Below are 23,679 nucleotides of genomic sequence, written 5' to 3' on the forward strand. Positions count from 1 at the left end.
ATAATTATAACGTGGTTTATATACGTTATTTTTCCAACCCGTTTTTTCCTTGTGGTAGAAGGCACATAATATATAGTTTACCATTGTAACCATTTTAGTGTACGATTCATTAACATTTTAAATACATTTACAATGCTGTGCAATCATCACTACTATTCAGTTTCAGGATTTTTTCATGACCCCAAGTGGAAATCCCATACCCATTAGTAGTCACTCTCTCCCCCTGCCCCCCTGGCAACCACTAATCTGCTTTCTAACTTGCTTATTGTGGAACTCCATATAATTGGACTACTATAACATGTGTCTTTGTGTCTGGCTTCTTTCACTTAGCATATATAAATTATATAAATATGTTTGCATGCTTTTTTAATGTGATGTTATATGGATTTTTTTTATTGTGTCCTTATAGTCATTGTAAGTTAAGTTGTAATGTTGATAATGGCTTCACTTAGCCATTCTCTTATTGTTGAATATTTGGGTTGTTTTCAAGTTGTTGCTGTTATAAAAACTGCTGCAATGGACATCTCCCTACGGTGCTCTGCCATCTTTCAGAGGATTCTGTATGTTGCACACCAACTGCAGAAGGTCCATTGTCCCTGATTAGGATAGTGTGGCCTGGCATCCAACTCTGTAGGAGAACAGTTAAGTAATGAATTTTATATAGAAGGGAGCATTATATTTTGCAACAGAACAGCTTGATCACCAGGGAATGGCAGGGAAAAAGAGAGTTTTTCGATCGTCTAGAAGTCTTCTTTGACACTCCCTCTACCCCCTTGGGTGTAGAAACTGATTATAGCAGCTGAAGATTAAATGTTTTATTCATTATTCATTCAACAAATATGTGAGAGCCTACTATATGCCAGACATTTGAAACTTGCCAGTGTTGAGCCTGGCTGAGCAGTGTCTTTTACTCCATTGCCTTTCAAACTACCTGAGAGCAAGTAGGGCCTACTTCCAGGGTAATCAGAGATGATTCAGAATCCTGAGCCACATGGGGCTTTATTACTTCATGGTTTAATACCTCAAGGTTTGGTACCTTTATAGATAGTAGTCACACATTAATTAGGGCTATTGACTCCAAAGGATTTGAACGCCTGGCTGAGACTCCTCATACCTGGCTACTCTTGTTCCCCATTGTGACAGAGATCTGGCTGCTAGAAGGTGTGTCATTGGGCCTATGGTCTCATAGTGGTTTTGTTCATAATATCCTGGGCAAGGCAGCAAGGGGAGTCTGCTGTTGACGGGGTATAAAGGCGTCAGGCCCTTTGTTATAGTAATGCTACTAGGTTCATGTAAAGGGGTATCACAGGTTCTGAGGTTAGCCCAGACATGTCTGGGATTAGTGCTGCTGGGCCTGCTTGTCTTCTGAGAGACTGTCCCCCCTCCTTTTTCCTCCTTACTGACCTATTATATAAAACAGTCTTAATTTTTCTGTCCTGTTGGGGAAATGCCGACTACTTCCGGTCATTCAGTACCACACTGTGCCTCTGAAACCCGGTGCTGAGTGGAGAAGGCCCCTGAAACAATTGCCAGAGCCTAACAGTGTACTTAGCACAGAACTGAGCCCCTGAATTGTGGATTAGGGGTGAGAAGCACAGTCTAGTGAGAATGCCCTCCCGGCGAGGTCTGGTCTCTGCCCTCTTCACCTACCGCTTGTTTTCCTTTCATTGTCAGAATTTGATCTCTTATGTGTGTCTTTAGATGCATTTTTCCTAATGTACTTTAAAAACTCTTGAACAGTCAGGAAGGTTGTAGGGGAAAAAGGAGTTAGACCATCAGAAATAGGGACTCTGCTCTCTCTCTCTCCTTAGACCCTGAGTTCACTGAATAGGCCTGGAGTTACTGAGGGGCCACTGTTGTTTGTGTTTCAGTGGGCTGGCTTTACTGAGTGGGACACAAAAGCCTAAAGCACAAGCCTAACATTTTCATATTTCTTTCTCTGCCAAAGAATCTTTGGTTAGGGTTAAGAATAACTAGTCTGTCTGTGGAAATACCAAGGGCTTTTGTTTGCCAGAAGAAAAAGGCTTTTGATGAAAGGCCGCCTTCTTTCTCATTTTTTTTTTCTTTTCCTTAAGCTGCTGTGGGAAGACTCAGAGCCTCTGATGGTGCTGTGTTCGAGGGGCTTGGGGAAAGGAAAGATAGCAAAAGAACTAGAAGAGACTTAGTCACTCTTCATCGGACATTTATGCAGAGATTAAAAAAAAAAAGAAACAACAAAAATCTGTCCAATTTTTGGTGACTGCTTTTGTTAGCCTTTCTGCTTATGTCTATGAAATCCATCCAAGAGAGTTGTTCCCGAAGGACCTGTGGGGCTGATCTAACCTTGAACCCTGTTCTACACTAAATCTGTATGATTTGGGGCAAGTTACTTAACCTTTCTCTTTAGGCCAGAGTTTCTCAGCTAGAAAATGAGGGTTATAATAGTGCCATTTTCATAGTTGTAATGAAAATCAAATGAGTGTATAATATGTGGAAAGTACTTAAACAGGCCTGGAACGTAGTAAGTACTCGGTAAATAGCAATTACTATTTCAGTAAATATTACTACTAATATTTATGGCAAATGTTTAGTGTAGCTTTATTTTCCTGATTACTAATTCCAAATATGGCTTTCTGGGGCTAGCAGTCAGGCCTTTGTCTTTTTATAACAAAAAGGCAAACTTTTGTCAGCCAGAGGCAAAGGGACTGGTTTATTTTCTATGTGGACACATTTTAGAGGCTCAGTGTCTCTTTAGTTGAATGTGAGCAAGAGAATCTACTTCATTAGGAGGAACTTATTACTCTTTGGCAAAGCAGTTCCTATTTGTGGGATGGGAGTGGATCATGACTACAGGAAATCATCCACTTTCTTGGTGTTTCTTTGAGAGCAGGCAGTGAGGTTTCTTGTGTCATGTATGCACAGGGGGCATCTCAGTAGGGACATGGGGCATCCTAAGGGCTGGGCTGGGCTGGGCCTAACGACATGAGTACCAGCTCTAAGAGTACCAATGGGGGCTCTGAGCAAGTGCCGGGCCACTGCATTTCCCTGGCTATACGAGAGACCTACTGAATGACCTGCCCCAAGCTCTGGGCTCTTCATAAGCTGCTGCCTGCCTCCTTTTCCAAGATGTTGGGGGTGGCTTAGGAAGTGACACAGAAATTTAAGTTTGTTGTCTCTTTCTTGCCCTTTTCTATATAGTCTTTAGTTTTTAGAAAGGATTTTCATGTCTGCCACCGCCCTCACCCCCAATGCCCCGCCCCACACCTCAAGGTGAAGTCTCATCTTACCTCTTGCAGGAAGTTAGGTTATAGTCAGCATATAAAGTAAAAATTCCAAATAATCAAAATTACCCTTAAAAATATCTTAAGTGACCTATCAATCAAACTATATAAATATGTTTTTTTGTAAGTTGCCCTGTTATTAGGGGGCATTTTATATGAAAAGAGTAAGCATTCTCAAACACTAGAATCCTATTTGGAGCTCATGGTGCTCACAATGTGAGCGGGCGGCACTGGGAACTGAGACTTGCTGACATCTCAGATTCAGGTCCTCTCATCTCATGTTCACCCTGGTACATGGCCTCACCGTGGTATAAAATGCAGTTGTTAGTAAACCTCTGGGTGTGTTTAAATTATTTCTCTCTTTCTGGTCAAGTTTGTATGGTTAAACTCAAGGATGTTGTGATTTTCCTGTATTTTTCTTTTTTGCTTTCTGTTTTTCTTATTTCTTCTTCCATTTCTAAATCTCATTTTCTTCTAAACCTGTTTCAGTAGCTCTCAACAATTCTTTTCTTATCCAGAATGCTTATTTGTATGTTTGCCTGTTGCATTTCTTAATTATTTTCAGCGTTCAGGATTCTTGAGTGGGAGGGTAGACCTCTAATAGTCTTTTTTCAAATTCTGTAGCCATAGCTCTCACTTGCCTCCTTTCAGGTCCTCCACTAAGTTGGGATTTTTATCCCTTGTATAGAAGGCCTTCTCTTTCTTTCATTTTCTACTCCCTTTAGGTCATTTTTCTGTAGAATATTTCTGCTTATGCTAGGCCACTTACAAATGAATTTTTTTTTTTTTTTTTGCAGGGACAGAGAGAGAGTCGAGAGAGAGTCAGAGAGAGGGATAGACAGGGACAGACAGACAGGAACAGAGAGATGAGAAGCATCAATCATTAGTTTTTCGTTGCGCATTGCAACACCTTAGTTGTTCATTGATTGCTCTCTCATATGTGCCTTGACCGGGGGCCTTCAGTAGACCGAGTAACTCCTTGCTGGAGCCAGCGACCTTGGGTCCAAGCTGGTGAGCTTTTTTGCTCAAGCCAGATGAGCTCACGCTCAAGCTGGCAACCTCAGGGTCTTGAACCTGTGTCCTTCCACATCCCAGTCCAACGCTCTATCTACTGCGCCACCGCCTGGTCAGGCACAAATGAATTTTTATTGTACCTACTAAGCATTATTAGTTTAGCTATAGATGTTTAGTTGGTTCTTGGGTGAACCCCAAATTCATAGTATCCTAAAGAGATAGATGAACACAAATCCCACCCAGAGAGGTCAAAGGACACTTTCTCCAAGTCACACGCAGCTGGTTATTGAGAGCTAAAACCGCGACCCAGGTTCCTGACTTGTAAGTTGAATGCCTTTCCTCTGAATCACATGCTTACCTTTGAAGCCTTGACTAGGAGTTATCCTTTATAAGACTTCTTAACTGTTTCCTCTTAGCCCCTAAGACTTCTTTTTCTTTTTTAACTTAAAAAAAATTTTCCCTTTTATTTGAGAAAGCTAGATAGAGGATGGTAAGGGGGGAGGGAGGGAGAGAGAAAGAAAGAGAAGCATCAATTCGTTGTTTCACTTAGTTGTTCTGTTTAGCTGTGCGCTCATTGGTTGCTTCCTATATGTGTCCTGACCAGGGGTTGAACCTCTGACCTCAGTGTACCAGAAAGACGCTTTATCCACTTTGCCACCTGGCTAGGGCCTTATTTTTTTAAAATTTGATTTCACTCCTTTCCTTAACAAAAATGCTAGACAGTATAACTTTAAGAGGGTTAAAATTAGCTCTATTTCAAAAATGTATTTGAGAATTATGTGGCATCTCTTGGGATAGTCTAGAAACTTAGAGCTGTGTTATGCCTTGCAGGACTGGGTTTCACTGTCACTGGCTTGGAGGTTTGTACAGGGGAGATGGGTGGACCATAGTTCCAGGAAGGTGAGACTTTGTGTTAGGGAATCAACGAACACAGAAGGGTAGTGAAGGTCAACAAGCATTTGTTAAATTCCACTCTGTAAGGCACAGGACTAGATGTTGGTTGGGAGCACAAACCTGGTGTCTGCTTTCAAGGGACTTACAGTCCTCCTGGTTTAACTTGAGAAAAGAAGGTAGTATGTGTATTTGGAGAAGTACTACCTCGATGAGGCTATAATTTCTTTTGTCCTGATTTGGTCAACAGACCTGGAGGAGACGGAGTTGCTGTTCATTGGAACCTTGGAAAAATTCCAAAATACAAGGCATGGAGCATAGTTTGATCCTTAAAAAGGCAAGGTGTGGTTTTCCACAGGTTCTCAAGGGCCCAGTTGTATTGACTCAGTGAAAAGGGCAGCTGGGAAAACCTTGGGCTTCTCTATACCCTTTACTCACTTTTCTTTCCAGTGTTCTTCCTTCTAGAAGCTACTAGTAAGCATTAAACTAGTTAATTTCTCTCTCTCTCTCCCTCCTTTTTTTTTTTTTTTTTTGAGTAATAGAGGCTATCATAAAAAAAAAAAAGTAAGGAAAAGATTTGCGAAGGGTAACCCTTGCTGCATTTAAATCACACAATTTATCAGGCCTGAGTGAGGTTTAGGCAGTAGTGATTTCAGACATTGAGGCAATAAGAGCCTCTGGCTGGGAGGGGCACACAGTTCTGGTCTTTGCTACCCTGCCCCAACCTGTCCTTTAAGTGTTGTCTGGCTCCTAGCTTTTGTTGGTTTAAAACATCACATTGTAACAAAGGTCAAAGCTGTAGTCCTTGCTGTCTCAATACTAAGGAAGGAAAATGGGTAATTTTTAGCCAACTGTGTTTCTTCTTTGCCCTAGAAAAATCATAAAACCCAGAAAAATGAGCAACTAAAACCCTCCAATAAAACACAAACTTCAGTTACTATCATGATTGACTTGTGGAGCCTCAGATGTTGGACTACCTAACAGGGTTTCTTATATGAGAGCTTTCCAGATTGATGACTAATGTACAAATAACTACATAAAGCCTGGCTGCCATCATTTTGCTGTACAAGGTGGGGTCTAGGAGTCTTTTCACGTGTCATTCATGACATTTTTATCTCGAATGGAGAGGGGGGGACAGAGGTGGTAGGGGTGTTGGTGTGCATAGAGGAAGGTAGGACTTACAAGCACCATGCCCAGTTTCTAATTGGCATTGAATATAACCTTTCAGAGAGTCAGCTCCACGAGGTGACTTTGTGGAAACATCTTAGTTCTGCTCTGTGCACTGTTTACTTTGCTGTCCCTGCCAGCAGCCCTAGTGAATGGGAGAGCCACTGCCTTCTGAAGTGCCCTTAGGCTGTTCCCCGTGACCTTCAAGTCTTAAGAATCATTTGGGTGAGAATAATGCTGAAATCCTGTAGCTATTTAGTTCAAAAGAAAGGCTGCACTGCCAACGTGATAAAAGCTCCCAATTGAATAAGGAAAATGGCAATTTCCAAGAATCTGGGTGGTAGTTATTTTAATCAGGTTGAGAAATGGGATCACTAAGAAGGGGATTTCCGCAGTTTCTAGGCTGCCAGGGAAACCATTACTCCCCACTGCCTTCTCTTTAGGAACTCGGGAGGAGAGCAGGAGGCCTCACGCTTGTGTCCCTGTGCTCAGTAAGACAGGCGCACACAGTTGCCTGCCAGCTCACTGCTTTTCACTTACACAGGAGTTTTTCCTTTTAAAAATATATACTGAACATAAATAATCTTAGTACTTTACAGATTCTGCACATGTGTTAGCATCCTTCCTGAAATCTGAAAATACAGGTAACATACAAACACACAGTTTATAAGCCTTTGCTCTTACAGAAGCTGACTTGGATTTCCCTCATCTTTTTGTCCAATCAGGCTCCTTGAGAGGGGTGATAGGAAGATTTTTCTCTTTTTACCTCTCTCTGGTTCACCCCTCTAGGGCAAATAGTTGCTGGATTCAACCACATTCTTTCCCAAATGATTCCTAAGGCACGAGGGTCACTGAGATTTATTTTTAAATTCATAACCACGGGTTGAGGGAAAGCAGTTGTCCTTACTGAATTCCCTTGTGGAGGCTTTCAGCTGCCCAGACACCCTCATGCCTTTCCTAGGCACATTCCAGCAGTCTTACAGCCCTGACCCTCAGGAGTGAAATTCTGGTCTGGCGTCTCACTCATGGAATCTGTTCATGAGCTATGGCCATGGCAGGAATTCGGTGTCAGATTGGAAAGTTGAAGGAACAGGTGGCCTGTGAGCTTAGTGTAAGACTTCCGGCTTGGTAAAGTGGTTTTGGAGTCTTATGCTTATTGAAAGTTTCCTTCTGGTTTCTTGTCAGCTTTAGCCATGTCTTACTTAGATGGTCTCTTTAGCTTTCATCCAGGTTTTTATAGGAGCATGCTGGAGGCTGTCAGAATATAAGGATTTAAACCACAGTGAACTTGTGGAGAATGATTAAACAGTGATTAAGTGATATTTTAACTTCTGTTTGCAAGGGAGAAATGGAAATCATCAAGAAGAAGAATTCATTTGTAGTTTTGACTGAAGTCATCTTACCTGTGTTGGCCAAGGCTGCCTGCTTTTATTCCATTTCATTTTTAGCTAAAAGGTGAACTCCCCCACACACTTCTTTACTGATGTTCATCGTTGTCTTTACTCATATTTCTTTCTCTCTATACCCCTTTTTTCTTTCTCTCTCTTCCTTCCCCTTTTTCCCTCTCCTGTCTCCCTCTCCTCTCCCTTCCTCCTCCTATGCCTGTTTCCTCCCCACCCTATGGTGTTTTAATTGGTGTAGGGAACCCATTCCACTCAGAACAGAGTTGGAGTTAGACTTGGGTGCCCTTCTGTGTCTTTTGTTCCTTAAAAGTCCTGATATGAAGCATGAATAGGAGATTTGTGGTATTTAGAAAGTGTTTGGATTAGTAGGAAAAGCACCAGATAAGGAATTGAAGACGGCTATATTTGAATCACGGCTCTGCTACTTATTAACTGTGTGATCTTGAGCAAGTTACTTAAGCTCTATAAATCTCAGTTTTCTCTTCTGTAAAATGGGGGTGATAATTTTTACCTGAAAGAGTAGGAATTAGATACAATTAGAGTTATGTATGTAAAGATAATTGCCTGGCACACACAATAGGCATTTAATTATGTTTGGAAGTGTGAGCTTTGCGTTGTGATAGAAGAGGTGAGAGTAGATGGTAGGCTTCTAGAGTGCCTTTGGTGGGCATTTTGCTTACTTAGCTATATAATGTTCATTGTTTAGTTTATATGTCATAATATAAAGTTACCCTATTCTTTGCCTTACTCCAATCTAGTAAGTGTAGTAGCAACCCAAAGGAAAGCTAGAAGGATTCCTACTACACCCAGCCACTCTGCGTAAACAAATTTAAATTAAAATGTTTGTTATAGAAATGCAGCATTACGACTTACTGTTTCTGCTTCTCCTCTGCCAACCAGATTGTTACAAAGAAGTTCATTTTTTAAAATAAAATTTGTTCCCCTACTCTAATACTGATGCAAAGATTTGTTTCTGTCAGGAATGATTTGTAGCCAGTCTATATAAAGGAAGATGTAAGATGATTTCTGAACACTTTGTTTTGTTGTATTTGAGGCACTTGTGGTAAAGAAATGGATCACAGCTATTTTATCCTTTTTCCTTTACTAAGGTGGAATAAGCCAAGGCCAGTCGGGCTGGGCAAATCACAGGGCCTTTGCTGTTCCTTCCTTTCAGCTCTAATAATGCTTGACTCGGTCTCTAGGTCTTAGGTCTTGGAGTGCTCAGTTGTTTTAGAAACTTGTTAAAAAGCATGTGTTGTTTTGCAATATGAAAAACACATTGTGGCCTGACCAGGCAGTGGCGCAGTAGATAGAGTGTCGGACTGGGATGCGGAAGACCCAGGTTCGAGACCCCGAGGTCGCCAGCTTGAGCGTGGGCTCATCTGGTTTGAGCAAAAACCTACCAGCTTGAACCCAAGGTCGCTGGCTTGAGCAAGGGGTTACTCGGTCTGCTGAAGGCCCACGGTCAAGGCAAATATGAGAAAGCAATCAATGAACAACTAAGGTGTCGCAGTGCACGACAAAAAACTAATAATTGATGCTTCTCATCTCTCCGTTCCTGTCTGTCTGTCCCTGTCTATCCCTCACTCTGACTCTCTCTCTGTCTCTGTAAAAAAAATTAAAAAAAACAAAACCCAAAACACATTGTGGTTTTATAATCAGTATCTTTTAGTATATTTCTTCTTTTTGGTAGGGGTTGTCAAAATCTATTGTTTCCAATGTGTTAAGTATTTGATAGAGCATAAGGAAATTTGAATATTTTTGTCCTGAAGTATCAAAAAAGAGTGGCTCAGATTGCTTTTTATTTTATATGTTCATGAATTGGGAAACTTAATACAGTTAAGATGGCAATACTACCCAAATTGTCCTGCAGATTACATGCCATTTCTATCAAATCCCTGCTGGCTTTTTTTGTGTGTAGGATCGGTAGAAATGGACAAACTGATCCTAAAATTCATATGGAAATGCAAGGAACCCATAATAACCAAAATAATCTTGAAAAAGAACAATATTGGAGAACTTAACTTCTCAATTTGAAAACTTACTACAAAGCTATAGTAATCAAGAGAGTGTAGTAATGGCATAAGAGTGGACATAACAGATCAATAGAAAAGATTGAGAGTCCCAAAAATAACCCCCTACATTTATGGTCAATTCATTTTTGATAAAGATGCCAAGACAATTTCAATATGGAAAGAATGATCTTTTCAACAAATTATACCTTGACAATGGATATCCACATACAAAAGAATGAAGTTGGACCTCTACTGCACACCATATACAAAAGTGAACTCAAAATAGCATATTGACATGTGTAAGAGCTAAAACTATAAAGCTATTAGAATAAAATTTAGCAATAAATCTTTGTGACCTTGGATTAAGCAGTGGTTTCTTTAACATGACACTAAAAGCACAAGTGATAAAAGAAAAGAAAAAAATAGATAAATGACTTAATCAAAATTTAAGACTTTTGTGTTTCAAAGGGCACTATGAATAAAAGTGAAAAGATACTCCACAGTATGGGAGAATGGACAAAATATTTGAATAGGCATTTCTCCAAAGAAGATATTATAAATGGCCAATGAATAAGCACATGAAAAGATGCTCAACATTATTAATCATTAGGAAAATGCAAATCAAAAGCATGAGATACCATTTCATACACTAGAATGGCTACTATACTCAAAAAGACATATGGAGGCTATAGAGAAATTAGAGCTCTCATACACTGCTGATGAGAATGTAAAATAGTGCAGCTGCTCTGGAAAACAGTTTGGTGCTTCCTCAAAAATTTAAAGATGGAATAGTCACATGATCCAGCAATTCCACTAAGTATATATCTAATAGAAATGAAAAAAATATATATCTGTACAAAGCTTGTATACAAATGCTCATAGCAGCATTATTCATAATAGCTCAAAAGCAGAAACAATAAAAATAGCCATCAATTGATGAATGGATAAACAAAATGTGGCATATCCATACAATGGAATATTTTTCAACAATAAAAAGGAATGTAATTGAGGCTAACATGGATCAAACTTGGAAATACTATTCTAAGTAAAAGAAGCCAGACACAAAACACCACATATTGTATAATTTCATTAAAGAGTAGACAAATCCATAGAGACAATAAATAGACTGGTGGTTGCCAGAGGCTGGGGGAGGGTGGAATGATAAGTGATATAGGGTTTCTTTGAGGGGTTATGTTAATGAAATGTTCTAAAATTACATAGTGGTGATGACTGCCAACTCGGAATATACTAAGATCTATTGAATTGTATACTTTAAAAGGATGAATTAATTGTGTGGTATGTGAATTAAATTCAGTACAGCTGTCATAAAGAAATTTAGGGTGATTTGTATGTATGAATAGAATTTTGTCAGTTTGCACTTGGTGCTTTATCCTTGCCACCATGAATCTTACATTAGAGCATCATTACCTCAAACACTGGGCAGGTTACTGTTGCCTCCCTGACTCAAGGTGAGACATTTAGATTTGCGATCAGTTCTTGCAGAATAATAGATGGCATTTGTATCAGGAACTAAATCTTTCTTTCTTTCTTTCTTTTTTTTTTTTAGATATTTTTCTTACTCATTTTAGAGACAGGTAAGGAGTGGGGAGAGAAGGGCAGGAGGAGCAGGAAGCAGCAGCTCCCATATGTGCCTTGGTTAGGCAAAGCCCAGGGTATCGAACTGAAAGTAAACCTTTCAAGGTGAATGCTCTGAGGTTGAAGCCTTTCAAGGTTTTGAGTGTGACCCTGTCTCTGTGTCCTACAGTAGCTCTTATTTATCTTCTCAATTGTATGTCTTAGTACTGTAGATAATTTATGTTTTGGGTTCCAGGCCCCATTCCCAGCTCCACTAAGAACCTGGTTTATCATTTCTTACATTTTTCCTCCAGGCTGTTGTTCTGAAACATTCTTTCCTGGGAGATGTAGAGATAGTAGCTGGAGTAGCCACTAGGAGGTGCCCTGCCCCCAAAGGACTGACTAAAAGAAGGAATTGGCTGGAATGGGCTTAGGCCTGTGTTGGCAGGAAGAGATGACTCATTTTTCATCAAAGGAATTTCAAAGAAAAAATAATGACAGGATGATGTCAGAGGAGCAGGTGGAGACAGGAACCTTGATTGAGGCACAGGAGGAAGGTGTTGAATAGTATGGTTGCCCGGGCAGTCAGAATGATTGACTAGCATAGATCACAAGAAGCGTCACCTGTTTTTTAGTTCCTCATAAAACCTGCTGTAGGCAGTGCTGTTCATGTGCCTTCAGAGCATGCGGTCAAGTCTGTGCCTGCCTTGGGTGTACTGTGTTTGTGCCTGGGTGAGGCATCCTGTGCCAGCCATGGGTTTCTTTCACACGCAGCGTGGTGTGTATGGTTTCCTGCACTCTGTGTGTCAGCTCCATGGCTAGCAGGGTCTGTGTCTTGGAGTTGAGGTCAGTGTCATGGTGGCTTGAGGTCTGGCATGTGCCCTGATTTATTAAGATATAGGAACTTGCCTAGATATCAGAAGGTCAGATCTCAGGTACCTGACTTTATTGCCCAAAGTACTCTGGTTCCCTCTAGTGTTTTGGTAAGAGCTAGATCTTTGCCTTAACCACAGTTAAGTTTTTTCCTTTGAGTCGGAGCCCTTCGTGGTGTATGTGGATGAAGCTGATAAGCGAGGGAAACAGAGAGTCAGGAGGAGGGAGGAATACTTAAGTTTTGATGTCTTTTCATATTGCAAAGTCCTAAAGTTGAATAGATATTCAGGCTTCTATTTATATGAAGAGAGTGTTCCTGTTACCACTGTATGTTAGCATTACCAGAATCTGTGTGGTTGTGAGATTGGAGGCTAAATCACTAGATTACAAAAAGGTAAAAAAGAGGGTATTTATTTATTTTTACAGGGACAGAGAGTCAGAGAGAGGGATAGATAGGAACAGACAGAAACGGAGAGAGATGAGAAGCATCAATCATTAGTTTCTTGTTGCAACACCTTAGTTGTTCATTGATTGCTCTCTCATATGTGCCTTGACCATGGGCCTTCAGCAGACCAAGTAACCCATTGCTCGAGCCAGCGACCTTGGGTCCAAGCTGGTGAGCTTTGCTCAAACCAGATGAGCCTGCGCTCAAGCTGGCGACCTCGGGGTCTCGAACCTGGGTCCTCCACATCCCAGTCCGACGCTCTATCCACTGCGTCACTGCCTGGTCAGGCGAGAGGGTATTTATTGCTATCACTGTACCTCAGGATTCAATTCTCAAGGAGTATCTGGGAAGAGATGGAATTGCTGCGTTTGTGCTGCTTTATGCATTGTTCATGTGAAAGTGGCATGGAGATAGGGAGTTTTAGGTAGCATAGGACACTGCTTTGACCTAAGATAGGGGGTACTAGGGGGCTCCAGCCGAGCTAGTGACCCCTTGCTCAAGCCAGCAATTTTTGGGCTCAAGCCAGAGACCGTGAGATCATGTCTGTGATCTCACACTCAAGCTGGTGAGCCTGTGCACCAGCCAGCGACCTCGGGTTTTGAACCGGGGCCAGCATCCCAGATCGATCTCTATCCACTGCACCACCTCCTGGTCAGGTTCATCAAAGATTATTGCTCAAAGTGTCTTTAAAGTAAATTACAGTGTCAAAGAGTCTTCTCTATTTCCCTGAGTTATCTAGCTCTTGGCAGTCATTTCTAGAAGTTTGAGATAGCTCCAGAGATTCGTGTGTGAGGGGTTACATTTGGCAGTAATGGCTATTAGGAGAAAGTTAAACTACAGTGATTGCTTAGGATTTTGTTGCATATCAAGTGTGCAAGACACTATTTTAAAAAAGTTAGATGCCATCCTCTTCCTCATCCCTTACTTTGGGCACTTCAGGGTAGATGTGCAGGTAATTAAGAGGGTGTCCCCTTCCTCTGAGATTTGATTTTCATTAGGGTTTTGCCTCATAATATGAAACTGAGTAGCGGCAGATGGTCTTATACTGGGGCTGGCTGTAGTCTCCACTGGGTAGAGCTGTTGTTAGACGAGCAGTCCATTGTGGAATGAACCATAACCAACCTCTAGGCTGGGCTGGGCTCTGCCTCATGTCCTTTACTTTTGGTTTTATTCAAAATAGAAATTGTTATTTCCAGATTTTAGAGTCAGGGTTTATTGTACTCATTAGAGTTTCTGCATTTGCCTGTTTTTGCCTTACCACCTGGCTTCCATCAGAGGGAATTCACTATAGCTCCAAGTTCCTCCAAGGGGCTGAGAGGACCTATTCCTGTTTCCAGGATGGAGTGTGTGTTCTCTTCCCTTAAAAATGTGACCCAGGTTTCCTTTTATGACTTCTTAAGTCAGAGGCAGCTGGTAGGATGCATGGGGGAAACATTACTCACCAGGCACACGTAGTGGCCCTGACTGCTGGTCTGGAGTCTCAGCTGAGCTGAGAATGAGTCAGCTTGGGAATGGAAAGATTGCAGGGTAGTGGGGGGTAGGGTACAGGAGACTGCTTTTTCTGTGACTACTCTTTTCTCTGTAAGGACACATCACAAAGCTGGGAATACTGGGGATCCAGTAATGTTTCCTGTGAAAGGAATAAGCTAGCTGGACTTAGCATTGTTGCTTCCTGTGTTATGGGTGTGTATGGGTTTGAGACAAGCTTGAGCTTGTATAATGAGAGTTCTATGTATGAGAGTTTCACTGGAATAAAAGCAATCACAGCATCTTTGTCTTGGTTATAAGACTCAGTCTTCTGTACTATCTTTGTCCAGTAGGGGTCACTGGGGTATAAACTCTAAATGAGAGAAATTTACTAATCTTATGGTGACCAATCAGATTCCTTGTCTTTATTGTGGCAAATCTGTACATCTTTGTACATTTTTAAATATTAGATCAAAAACAGGCCCTGGCCGGTTGGCTCAGTGGTAGAGCGTCGACCTGGCGTGCAGAAGTCCCGGGTTCGATTCCCAGCCAGGGCACACAGGAGAAGCGCCCATCTGCTTCTCCACCCCTCCCCCTCTCCTTCCTCTCTGTCTCTCTCTTCCCCTCCTGCAGCCGAGGCTCCACTGGAGCAAAGATAGCCCGGGCGCTGGGGATGGCTCCTGGGCCTCTGCCCCAGGCGCTAGAGTGGCTCTGGTCGCAACAGAGGGACGCCCCAGAGGGGCAGAGCATTGCCCCCTGGTGGGCATGCTGGGTGGATCCCGGTCCGGCGCATGCGGGAGTCTGACTACCTCCCGTTTCCAACTTCAGGAAAATACACACACACACACACACACACACACACACACACACACACACACACACACACACAAAAAGATGTGAACTTGTATTAAGACTGACTAGCCAGACCTGTGGTGACACAGGATAAAGCATTGACCTGGAATACTGAGGTCACCAGTCCAAAACCCTGGGCTTTCCAGGTCCAGGTAACATATGAGAAGCAACAACTATGAGTTGATGCTTCCCACTCCTCCCCCATTCCCTTTCTCTCTCACTCTCTCACTTTTTTTTTCTAAAATCAATAAATAAAATCCTTAAAAAACAACAACAACAAAGAAAAAGAGAGAATAAATCATACCCTGTTAAAAAAAAAAGAAGTGACAAGTCTGTTTTTAGGTGGTAAATTCTTTTCCTCTTTTTCATTTAGGGCTACTGCCAAGATCTGGAAAACTATCTCACAGAGATCCAAAATTAGCTTTCGTGTGCAAAGCTTGGTTTCTATAGCTAAGTTGGTCTCTCTTATCTACCCTTATCTTTGGCCTGGACCCTTCTTTTGAGCCTCAAATGTAGCTACCTGTTGGCATTGTCAAGCCTGCCTGGGTTGCCTCATCGTTGAGCTCCTGATTCCTTTGTCAGTGGCATGCCCATTTCTGACCTCTTGTATTTGAGGTGCCTCAGGAAAACTAAGGTTGATTGTGTGTTTCTTAGCCAGATCATATTAAAAGATGTGTTCTCATTGAGATTTTTGTTTGTTTTTATTTGGGAAAGCATTTAAAAATGCATGTAGGCTGGATAGGAATAAGATGCGAACTTACCTTCACTGTGTATTCACTTAGAATGAGAGATATTTCTAGACAAAAATAACAGCCTTGGCAAAATTTAGAAGCAATCCCCATAGACAAGGCTTCTTTTTCTTGAATCTTCTCTATTTATTTCAGATAATTGACTACCAGACTTTCCTGGAAAAAGTTGAATAATTAGATGTTATTATTTTGGGGGGAAATGGTCAGGATCCCCCAAAAAGGGGATTATTTTAAATAGTTCTGTGGATGGTAAAGTCAACTAAATAAATATTCTTACAGTTTCTCTTTTTGAAGCAATGCCATTGAAGCCTAATTTGGTTTATTCATTAAGTTAATGGCTTAGAGCTGTTAAATAACACACTTTCTCTTGACTTACCTTCTTGCATTGGCCGCTGAAAAGGACTTGATGCTCTGGTAGGACATAAGTGCTTTAGTGTGGTAACAGTAATAACAGTAGTTAACGTTAATGAGTTAACTGTGTGCCAAGTATCCCTGCATTTTCTCACACAATCCTCACTGTGACACTGTGAAGTGGTAATTTTATTGTTCCCCTTTACAGATGAGGAATTGAGGATTAAAGATATTAAGTAATTGGTTCAAAGCCACAAAGAAACTGGGAAACCAGAATTTGAATCTAGGTTTGACTAACAGATTATGTTAGAGTCCTGGGCAGAGAGTGAGGCGCTTGAGTTTTCAGTCAGTTATCTAAGTGCCAGACCAGAGCCTTTTCCACTTTATTTTCTACCTTTACTCTTTTTCTTTCTGGTTTTCCAGGGTAAAAGCCTCAGTTAGTGAGCTGGGCAAAAAGGCCACCCAGAGTTTAGATGTTGGGCAGAATTCATATCTGGAGAATTTCTAGAAGTGGAATTTCTGCTCAATAAACTGACTTTTTCCCAGCTCCAAGGTAAAGCAAAATTTACGCTTGTATTCTTGGAGTCACTTTTTTCTTAAACTCCCAGGTAGATTTGGAAGTTCAGTATTATAAAAGTGGCTGGCTTGTCTTCTTTGCTAGTGTATGTTATCTGTTGGGCCTATCCAGAGGGGCATATTGAGTTGTTCCTGCCATAAGAGGAATAGTTTTATAAACACTTGCTCTCCGGTGTATGTTATTGTGGCCAAAATATATACCTTCCCAAGAACTACTTATACATATTTGGGGAATTTTCATGGTTTATTGACCCAGTTTGGCTCTTTTTATTATGTTCCCCTCTTATACTCCTGGCTCCTCTCACAGTGCTCTTTAGACCCTCTTGTTCATTCATTAATTCAGTAATTCACCTATATCTATCTATCATCTATCTATCATCTATCTATCTATCTATCTATTCACCCACTCATTCCACAAATAGTTACTTACTGTCTATATTTTATATAGGAGAGCAGAATTTATCTAGCTTCAAAAACTTTAGGGGGTAAAAATAAGCACACAACTATATTATAAAATAGGAAATGCTAAATGTCACGAGAGAGAAACATATAAAGTATAATATAAAGTCAAGAGAGGGAGAGGTTTGCTTCTAGCCAGGTAGAGGGAGTCTGTCGCAGGGGAAATTCTGTGGAAGCATGCACTTCCAGCTGGTCCACAGCAATGGGATTTTGACGCGGAGATGGGAAGGAACTACATTCCAGGGCAAATGAGGGAACTATTGTAAGGTCAGAGAGTTTTGGACTTAATTTGCTGGCATTGGGTAATTAAAAGTTTTAGAATGAAATTACAAATGAACATTTATTAAGCATTTAAAATGTACCAGTTATTGTGCGTGCTTCAGGGGGATGAATCTCACAGTGGATAAGGACACGATTGGCAGGTTGGAGACTGGGATTAGGCAATTATAGATTAGGTAAATTATCAGTTTACCAAGGTTTTGTACAGCTGAGCAGTATTCAGGTCAGGTTTTTGTGGTCAGATGTGGTTTGCTGCTCCTTTAAATAATGATAATAGTAGCCAGTAATCATTAGGCATATATTGTGTCCCAGGCCCCATCTAAGCACTTTAAAGGCATTACCTCATTTAATCTTCACAACAGCTATATGCGACAGGGACTATTATATCACCACTTTTTCTTTTTTATTGACTTTATTGGAGTGACATTGGTTAATAAAATTAATAGGTTTCAGGTATAAACCTCTATATCTATACTACATCATCTGCATTATCATTTTGCAGACGAGGAAACTGAGGTTCTATTAGGTAATTTGCTAAAAGTTGCTAATGTGACATATAGTAGAATCTGGATTTGAACCCAGGCAGCCTGGCTTCAGGTTCATCTTATAATTATCATACTTCTATAATGCTCATGGTATATTATAGGTTACTGAGCAAGAATGCTGGGAGCTTTTTCTAACTTTATTTTATTCAGTACACTTGGGTATGTAGAATATTCTTTAAAGGCATTCTGGGCCGTTGCCTGTTTATTATTGTCTCAATCCCACATTGTTAAACATTAGAGACAGGAGTCATGGCATCTCCTAATTAGCTTCTGTGAAGTCCACATCCTCTGCCTATTTGTAGTTATTCAATATATGCCTATTGGACTCATGGGAGGAGACAGATGAAAGAGCTCAGGGCCAGGCTTTGATGCCTGGGTCCTGCCATTCCCAGAAGCCCAAGGTTTCCCATCCTGTCAGTCATATGCTAGTCACTCTATGAAAGTTTTAATCTCAGATTCAGATATATATATATATATATATATATATATATATATATAATTTTTAATAAGGTCTACTCTATTTATAAGCATTATTTTTCTAGATTTCAAAAATTTTAATCATGATGGATCTTAAATTTTTAGTCAGCATCTGTGAAAGTTATGCTTATGGATGTGCTATTTTGAGTCCAACTGTAACTCCATGGCAGTTTGAATAAGGCACACAGCCTCCCTTCTCACAGGCTTGCTTTCATCTTAGTCACAGACACATTAAAGTGATTCTGGGTATTGCCTTGGTTTGAGATTTCTTGTGGGTAATGGTTGTGGGTGACTGTCCTAAATTCTTGTGAGTGAAGTAATCTTAAAGAGAAGCAGGTCTAAAATCTTAACAAAGTTTACTCTTGCTTCTACAAGGTTTCTTTGATGGTTTGGGGCCCTGCCCATTGGCTGTTAGCTAGGGATATCCTGGGGGGTGCCAAATATGACTTGAAATGGCCCATTCTTTGTATAATAAATGATCTCTAAAAAGAAACTAGTCACTCCCTCCTGCCAGCCTCTAACCACTTCCTATTAATGACAGCACACAGATCCATCTTAGTTTTGCTAAGTGAAAATTTTATTTTCACAAAGGAAGTTCTCCTTTTTAAATTTTTCTTCCTTCAGACAAACACACATGCGTGCACACAAAGGCTGGAAATAAACATTTTACCTGTCATGTGTAGAAAAATAGTGTATCCAAGGTATAGCATGCCAGCTTGTGAAGATCTTATGAAAAGTAAATTACTTTGGGTATCTTTCATTGTATTCTGTAATATTAACAGACTCAGAATGTATCTTGATATTTGAGTGCTTTGTCTTTGTCTTAAAATTTCCTAGATATTTTTGAATGACACAAACCTGCTAAATGATTTTCTAATTAAGACAGTTTTGGTGTGGCTTCTGGAATCAGAATAAGGCAGAGAAATTACTTTCATTTTGGGAAATGAAAATATAGTCAAGATATTTATAAGATTACAAGAAGGCAGCTGCACAATGGGGATATAGATAGTACTAGTAATGTTTTGTGTTGAACTTGAGATTCTTTTCTTAAAGCTGGGTGGAGCTATGGACAGACTAAGCCTTGCAAAAAGAAAGTTTCCCAAACATAAATATCTAAAATTGTTTAACTTAAGTGTACTTATTTTGCCAGAATATTTTAGCAGAGGGAGACAGTATGGTAAAATATATTGATTGACTTGAAATCAGGTTCAGATGTCTGTTCATTGTCTTACTTACTTTGTGACTTTGGACAAAATAATTGAATTTTTTGACCCTCAAGTTTTTGATTTCTAAAATGTGGATATTTCAGGGTATATTATCAGAACTAAATGAAGTTAACAAATGTGTAAGTACTGTCTAGAAGTTGCTCAATAAATGTTGATCTATTATAGTATTAGTATAGTATATTATAGTAAATGCCCTTCTAAGCATATCCACCCTCCTTGACTATCACAGCCCGGAGCTTCTCCCCAGTAAAGGGTGTGTATTATTGTCTTGGTGTCCACTGTGTCAGGCACAATGTCCCTTGTTATTAATTGAGTGAATAAATGAAATGCTCCAGAGGGAATTCCAGCTTGGTACCCACTGGATTGCACTCAGTTTTCCCTCTGGAGTGCTTATTCCCTTCAGCAAACACAGTGTTAAATTTCATATATGAAGAAAAATTCTCTTGACCCTACAGCCTTCTCTCTGCTCCCTGTTACAGCAAAATTCTTTGAAAAAGTTGTTTTTATTTGTTATAACTAATTATTTTTCTCCTATTCTTTCCTTTTTTTTGGTATTTTTCCAAAGTGAGAAGGGGAGGCAGACAGACTCCCACATGCGCCTGGCCTGGATCCACCCAGCATGCCCACTAGGGGGCAATGCTCAGCTCCTCTGAGTCGTTGCTCTGCTGCAATCCGTGCCATTCTGGTACCTGAGGTGGAGGCTATGGAGCTATCCTCAGTGCCTGGGCCAACTTTGCTCCAATAGAGCCTTGGGTGTGGGAGGGGAAGAAAGAGATAGAGAGAAAGGAGAGGAGGAAGGGTGGAGAAGCAGATGGGCGCTTCTGTGTGCCCTGGCTGGGAATTGAACCCAGGACTTCCACATGCTGGGCTGACGGTCTACGGCTGAGCCAACCAGCCAGGGCCTCTCCTATTCTTTCTTTTAAAAAAATTTAATAGGTATATTTGACATGTAACATTATATTAATTTTAGATGTATGACATAATGACTGGATATTTGTATACAATTGTATACATTGTGAAATGATCACCACAATAAATCTAGTTAACATCTGGCACTACAGTTATGCCCCATTTTTTATTCTTGTGATGAGTACTTTTAAGATCGTCTCTCTCTTAGCAACTTTCACACACACAATTCAACATTATTAACTATATTAAGTATAGTCACTGGGCTGTACTTTACATCCTGACTCACTCAAGTCAGGCCTTAAACTGCTGTTCTTAAATTCACTGGTGACCTCCACAATGCTAAATTCAGTGGTCAATTTTCAATCTTATTATGACACATTAGCAGCTTTGACATGGTTCATTAGTACTTCTTAAAACACTTCCTTCACCTGGCTTCTGGGACAGCATGCTCTTTTGGTTCTCATAATCTGCGGGTTTCTCTTTTTTTAGTTTCTTCTAGTAGTTATTCCTATTCCCTATCAAATGTTGGAGGGTTTCCAGGGCTTAATCCTTGAACTCAATCTCTTCTCTCTCTCCCTTTATGTCCTGAGTAATCTCACTCAGTTTCCTGGCTTTAAAACTTTATCCTGGGTCTCTCCCTGAACTTCAGATCCATATATTCAATTGCATATTCAAAGTTTCACTAGAATATGCAATTCTACTAGGCATTTCAAACCTAATGTATCCAGAAGGGAATTCCTAACCCCTCCCCCCAAGAAGACAAACAACCACAACAACCACAATGAACCCCAAACCCCGTTTCTCTAGTACTGTAGTTGGTAGTCTTTTCTATCTTAGTAAATAGCAGCTCTGTTCTTTCTGTTTCTCAGGCCAAAAACCTTGGAGCCATTTTTTACTCTATTTTTTCCCTTTTTACTTCACATACGTATAGTCTATCAGAAAATCTTTTTTTTTTTTTTTTTTTTTAAGAGGAGGGGAGATAGTGAGACAGACTTCCACATGCACCCTGACCGGAATCCACCTGGCAACCCCCATCTGGGGCCAATGTTTGGATCAACAGAGCTATCCTCATTGCCTGGGATTGACCCTCAAACCAATTGACCCACTGGGGTGTGAGAAGGGAAAAGGGAGAAAAGGGACAGAGGGAGGGAAAGGAGCTCTTCTCATGTGTACTCTGACTGGGGTCAAACTTGGGACATCCTCACACCAGACTGATGCTCTATCCACTGAGGAAACTGGCCAGGGCCCTTTTATCATATTTATTTTATTTTATTATTATTTTTTATATTTTTCTGAAGCGAGAGGTGGGGAGACAGAGAGACATATTCCTGCATATGCCCGACAGGGATCCACCCAGCATGCCCACCTGGGAGCGATGCTCTGCCCATCTGGGGCATTGCTCTGTTTCAACCGGAGCCATTCTAGCACCTGAGACAGAGGCCATGGAGCCATCCTCAGCGCCCGGGCCAATGTTGCTCCAATGGAGCCTTGGCTGCGAGAGGGGAAGAGAGAGAGAAAAAGAGAGAGAGAGAAAGGAGAGGGAGAAGGGTGGAGAAGCATATGGGTGCTTCTCCTGTGTACCCTAGCCAGGAATTGAACCTGGGACTTCCACACGCCGGGCCAATGCTCTACCACTGAGCTACCCACCCAGGGCTTATTTTTAAAAAGGTAACTCTACAGATATTTAAGCGATTTGCAGTTTTTAAAGTTTGTGAGAATATAGCATATTTAAATACCATAGTGCAAAAGGCACCATAGAAACAAGAGCTAGTTTGGTAGAAAGATGAGGCTATAACTCTTCCCTGAGTGAAGGATGCTAGTGTCACAGAGGACGTTAGATGTACTTTTAGCTATTGAGTCTTCCTTGTTAGGTTGTGTGTCCACACTTCATTTTGTAAAGAATCTCTTCAGAGAAAAGTAGACAAGGAGAGGGACAGAAATTGGCACTGCAAGCCTTTTGCATGTTCAACTTAGGTTGTGCGGACTTCTTAGTTTTCTTTACCGGCTTTAGACGTGCTTGTTAGGTTTATTGAAGTATAATTTGTATACAGAAAACTCACCCTTCTGAGTATATAATTCAATGAGTTTTGAAGATGTTTGTAGTCGTGCACCTGTCATTGTGATGGGCATATAGAACAGGTCCACCACCCCCTAAAACTCCCTTTTTCTGGTAGTCAGTTCCGTCCCCTTGCCCCCAGCTCCTAGCAACCACTTGTCTGATTTCTGTCTCTATAGCTTTTCTTTTCTAGAATGTCATATAAATGGAGTCGTTCAGTATGTAGCCTTTTGTGTTTGGTTCTTTCATGTAGCATAATGTTTTTAGATGCACCCATGCTGCTTATAAATAGTTTTCCCTTTTTATTTGAGTTGTATTCCACTGTATGGATGCACCACAGTTTCTTTAGTTCAGCAGTTGATAGACATTTAGATTGTTTCCAGTTATTCGTTATTTTGAGTAAAGCTGCTGTAAACAGTCCCATATAAGTCTTTGTGTGGACATATGTTTTCATGTTTTGGGGGGTGTAAATACCAAGGAGTGATATTGCTTGGTCCTCTGATATGTGTATACTCAGCTTTATAAGAAACTGCCAAACCAGAGTGGCTGTGCCAGTTTACCTCCTTGCCAGCAACAGGTGAGAGTTCCAGCTACTTCATATCCTTCGCAAGACTTGATATTGTCGGTCTTTGTAATTTTAGTCATTTTAATAAGTGTGTAGTGGTGAAGTGTTTCAGTTGCCTGCTACAATGTCCATATCATGTTTCCGTTGGTAAGCAGGCCTTAGTTTATTTATTTTTTATTTATTTATTTTTGTATTTTTCCGAAGTGAGAAGCGGGCAGGGGGTGCAGCAGACTCCCGCATGTGCCCGACCGGGATCTATCTACCTGGCATGCCCACCAGGGAGTGAGGCTCGGCCCATCTGGGGCATTGCTCCGTTGCAACTAGAGCCATTCTAGCACCTGAGGCAGAGGCCATGGAGCCATCCTCAGCCAGGCCAACTTTGCTCCAGTGGAGCCTTGGCTGCGGGAGGGGAAGAGAGAAAGAGAGAGATAGAGAGAAAGGAGAGGGGGAAGGGTGGAGAAGCAGATGGGCGCTTCTCCTGTGTGCCCTGGCCAGGAATGGAACCCGGGACTTCCACACGCTGGG

The 23,679-nt window shown here is 41.0% G+C and overlaps 1 protein-coding gene across 13 annotated transcripts in view; it reads left to right on the forward strand.

Moving 5' to 3' along the window:
* The window catches only part of MACF1 (microtubule actin crosslinking factor 1), a 370,922-nt gene that overhangs the window by 99,549 nt on the left and 247,694 nt on the right, over positions 1-23,679 (forward strand). The gene's annotated exons all lie outside the window — the stretch shown is intronic.

The sequence above is a fragment of the Saccopteryx leptura genome, chromosome 3 (assembly GCF_036850995.1).
Source record: "Saccopteryx leptura isolate mSacLep1 chromosome 3, mSacLep1_pri_phased_curated, whole genome shotgun sequence".
NCBI lineage: Eukaryota > Metazoa > Chordata > Mammalia > Chiroptera > Emballonuridae > Saccopteryx > Saccopteryx leptura.